The following is a 4,955-nucleotide window of genomic DNA, read 5'->3' as shown; positions in this document are numbered from 1 at the left end:
GTTCTTTTTTACTATCTCTTCTTCCTTTCACATCCTTTTATAATAGCCATGTTACTTAGGTGTTATTTTCTTGTATTCTAGTAACAACTTCGCTGTCTTGTCTAGTCATTCGTTTTTAAGATAATTAAAGATAAGCTCACAGGGCGACACACAAACTGAGGACAGTTTTGGATAAGCAGCTTCGTTCATTAATATAAGTTATGGTAGGCTTGTTATTATTTTTTTTTTTGGCTCTTATGGTTTATTTCATTATTAACGATAGGTGTTGCTGCTATTGAAATTACAGGGCCATTGAAATGTGTGTACAACAACGTCGACATTTGTAAATCGGTGTTTTATAATAAACTAAACACAAATCAGTAATTATGTCCGCTGTTTGTCTTTTTTTTTTACTTTCAAGCCATTATTGGAAATTATCAAATGATTTAACAATATTTTCTGAAGTTCATAGAATAGTAGCGATGATATAGTGAAAGAAGTATGGAAATGTGCTGATCGTACTATAAATTAACGATTCTTCATATAACTGTGAAACTCTACGAACCGTAATTCATATATATTTTACATCTGCTGAACCAAGGAAAGTAGCCTGTGTGTAGTTACTCGATATGTTAGAAATAACAACCAAATCTCCATTATATCACCCTTTCACGGCCATCCATTTGTCAGATTTTCATTTGGAAGATGCAGGACTGGGAAAGGTTTATTTCTGGGTTAACAGCGTTGGCCGTGTATAAACCTCTTGATCTTCCAAGTGAAAGGTAAGCACCAGTACCGCTTGATAGTAGTGCTGTCATGGGCGTTGCTGTTAGAATGGAAAGGCCATCCCCTCTTACAAGACATTTTAGTACTTTTCGCCAATCAACGGTTCCATTACAGATTTGTTCAAGTATTCCGAATACGTAATAAAAAATATGTTTTAATGAAGAGGTATTCAAATTTGAGTTATTAATGTTTTTATTATATTCATTCGAGTTTAAACATGAAAATCCAGTAATTATGGCGACATAGAAATGTAAAAATATTTTAATTGCTACTTTCTCCATTATAAATGGATCATCATTCAAACGGCAGACAAACTGTCTTGTGTTTTTTCAATAAATTTTTTACGTTCCAAGATCAAATCCTGTCTTTTACCTCTTCAAGGTCGAAACCAGAAAATGCCGGTCATTCGCAGGATCGACTAATCTTTCCTCCCATAGTTCAGGTCATGTGACTATGTCACAAACAATTACTGAAGGCAACGGATTGGAAAAAATGTTTGACTATCGGAAAAATGCCTTGTGGTGTTTATGCCGGCTCTATAGGTTCTGAGTTCAAATCCATCAGAGGCTGAGTAGCTATTTCATCTCTCCGCAGTCGATAAAACAGTATCAGTCAAATACTGGAGTCGATATAACCAGCAGTTCAAAGGCGCTGAGTTGGCAGTATTGCTACCATGCCCGACAAAATGCTGAGCGGCATTCCGTCCGTTTCTTATTTCTCAGTTCAAATTCCATAGAGGTCGATCCCCTTGAATCTTTTCAAGATGGATAAATATGAGTACCAGTCGAGTACTTGGGTCGATGTGATCGACCAGCCTCTTCCACTAAATTTCAGCCTTTGTACCTATAGTCGAAACGATATAATCGACAATTCTCAACCCACCAAAATTTCAGGGCTTGTGCCTATTTGAGAAACAAATACTAGCAGCAGCAGCAGCAGTAGTAGTAGTAGTAGTAGTAGTAGTAGTAGTAGTAGTAGTAGTAGTAGTAGTAGTAGCAGCAGCAGCAGCAGCAGCAGAAGCAGTAGTGTCATCTATGATAATATTTTGTTTACATGATAATTTTCACTCTTCTACTTATTTCCAATTTATCTGGGGTTTTTTTCTCTTCGTTCATTCTTCCAATATTTTTTCTGAAAGCATAGAAGTTAATTCCAGTGTCTCGTTTTAGGTTTTCGGCAATACAATATTCATGTTTAGCTTAAACATGCTCTCAGAATCAATTTCCTCTTGGAACGTTCTTCTTAATATTCTTTTTTTAACTTTCATATTTATTTTTCAGTATTTATTTAACAGTTTTTTTGTTTTTCTTATTCGATAGTATTGTCACTATTTTTCTGATTTATATTTTTCTGTTATACTTTGTTCCTTTCAGGTATACTGCTAATCATTCATGGCAGGTCTAGGAAACAGTTTTTTATGAATAAATAAATAAATATATATGTATGTATGCATGCATGTATGTACGTGTGCATGTATGTATGTATGAATATATATATATATATATATATATGCATACATTTATGTATACATATACATACATTATCTACTTATATATCATACATATATATATACACACATTATATACTCCTATATATACATGTATGTATGCATGCATATATATATATATATATATATATATATATATATATATATATATATATATATATATATATATATATATATATACATTATATACATATATGTACACTATATATGTGTATATATGTACATATATATATACATTACATATATACATTACATATATATGTGTGTGTGTTTGATTGTGTGTGTGTGTGTGTATTCTATCTTCATCTTGTAATTTTCGGTTGATTTCCCTTTATATGATTCTCTGTCGTATCTATCAATCATTCTCCCCAGTTATTTTGATACCTAAATATGAATGTATGTATCTATCCATCTATCTATTTATCTCTCTCTCTCTCTCTCTCTCTCTCTCTCTCTATATATATATATATATATATATATATATATATATATATATAAGCAATGTTAATTCTCTAAATGAAGTATTAACAGTAACTGCACGATAAAGTGTAGTATATTGCCACTTAAGTGTGGCTGACCCCTAGGGGTGGATGTTACTGTTGCTTTTAGCCCCAGGAGGACATCTCCTCCAGCTGGCTTATCGACACACGACTGTGTCCTGTTTGCCAAGGGAGTTATCCCTCTCACCTCGACCAGCAGCACGAACGTATCCGGATTTCAGGGTTATTTCCCTTCGTCGGCGTTCGACAGCTGATGACCTTGCCACTTAAGTGGCAATATACTACACTTTATCGTGCAGTTACTGTTAATACTTCATTTTGAGAATTAACATTGCTTGTTTTCACCTTTTCAATATCAGTGAAGAATTTCACTGGAAAAGAAGATATAAGGTTTGCCAGGTTTTTGTCTCTCTCACCAAGGTCATCAGCTGTCGAACGCCGACGAAGGGAAATAACCCTGAAATCCGGATACGTTCGTGCTGCTGGTCGAGGTGAGAGGGATAACTCCCTTGGCAAACAGGACACAGTCGTGTGTCGATAAGCCAGCTGGAGGAGATGTCCTCCTGGGGCTAAAAGCAACAGTAACATCCACCCCTAGGGGTCAGCCACACTTAAGTGGCAATATACTACACTTTATCGTGCAGTTACTGTTAATACTTCATTTAGAGAATTAACATTGCTTGTTTTCACCTTTTCAATATCAGTGAAGAATTTCACTGGAAAAGAAGATATAAGGTTTGCCAGGTTTTTGTCTCTCTCACCAAGGTCATCAGCTGTCGAACGCCGACGAAGGGAAATAACCCTGAAATCCGGATACGTTCGTGCTGCTGGTCGAGGTGAGAGGGATAACTCCCTTAGCAAACAGGACACAGTCGTGTGTCGATAAGCCAGCTGGAGGAGATGTCCTCCTGGGGCTAAAAGCAACAGTAACATCCACCCCTAGGGGTCAGCCACACTTAAGTGGCAATATACTACACTTTATATATATATATATATATATATATATACACAAAATTGTAGCCTACAGTTTGTTGTATTAAGAGCTGCGATTGCGATTTTACATTGGGACATACATTTTCAAGATGACGTGAAGTTCATATACGATATAACCCGTTCTTAAATTTGTTCGTTTTGCTCCTGACAGAGAAATGGAATAATACTTCATAACCTAAATGACATTCGAAAAATTGCTGATTAGCAAAGCAATTAACACAGAGTAATTATGTAAATTACAACAAAATTTTCAAAAAGTAACCTTTTCTTGAGAACAATAGAAAAAAATGTAAAATAAATATTTATTAAGACTTCTCTCCCCTCTAGTACATAAATTTTTCCATCCACATACACATTTTCTCTCTCTCCCGCTCTTTCTCCCCTCTCTCTTTCTCTCTCCCTCTCTCTCTCTCTCTCTCTCTCTCTCTCTCTCTCTCTCTCTCTCTCACCATGCAACAAAGAAGTATTTTAGGTTTTATATTTGTTTATTACATTTTTTAAAAATTTTATTGCATCTTAATGAATCTCAAGCGGAACCAACTTGTAAATTTGTATCTCATAATTTTGAGGCCTTAAAAATTTGCAGAAGAACTGAAGATTCTCTGTAATTTCTGCAGACGCAGTAAATTACGGCAGTTATTTTCGTATTCGTTGTTAATAAACAACCAGTAACTACAATTCTTTCAAATTTTGGCACAAGGCCAGAAATTTTGAGAGACGGTGGGTCAAAGTCGATTATATAAACTACAGCACTTGACTGGTACTTACTTTATCGACCAGAAAAGATGGAAAGCAAAGTTGACCTCGACGAGATATGAACTCAGAACGTAAAACGCTGGAAAAATACCACTAAGCCTTTTCTTCGAATTCAATCAGACCCTATCGGACATTCATGTAATGATAAAGTAATTGTACAGAAGACATAAAATCCACCGGAACAGAGTTCAATATTTTGTTTATTTACTAATCTCTAATGATTCTCCCCCGAGTTAGAGTTTAATTCAGATGGCAAGTATAAGCTTAAATTGTCCAAGGTGTGGTATCTGATAAAGAATTGATTGAGCTCAGGACCTGCGCTTCCGCAAAGAGACACTGCGGGTGAGGGACGAATCTGATTGTTGATGGAGTTCATTACGAAGATCACTGTGAAGTCTTCTTGAGATACACAAGTGAGGATGGTACTATCCTCT

This window comes from Octopus bimaculoides, chromosome 10, assembly GCF_046866305.1.
Source record: "Octopus bimaculoides isolate indiv1 chromosome 10, ASM4686630v1, whole genome shotgun sequence".
Taxonomy (NCBI): domain Eukaryota; kingdom Metazoa; phylum Mollusca; class Cephalopoda; order Octopoda; family Octopodidae; genus Octopus; species Octopus bimaculoides.
The sequence above is the reverse complement of the archived record's forward strand: the minus strand, read 5'-3'. Positions refer to the sequence as shown.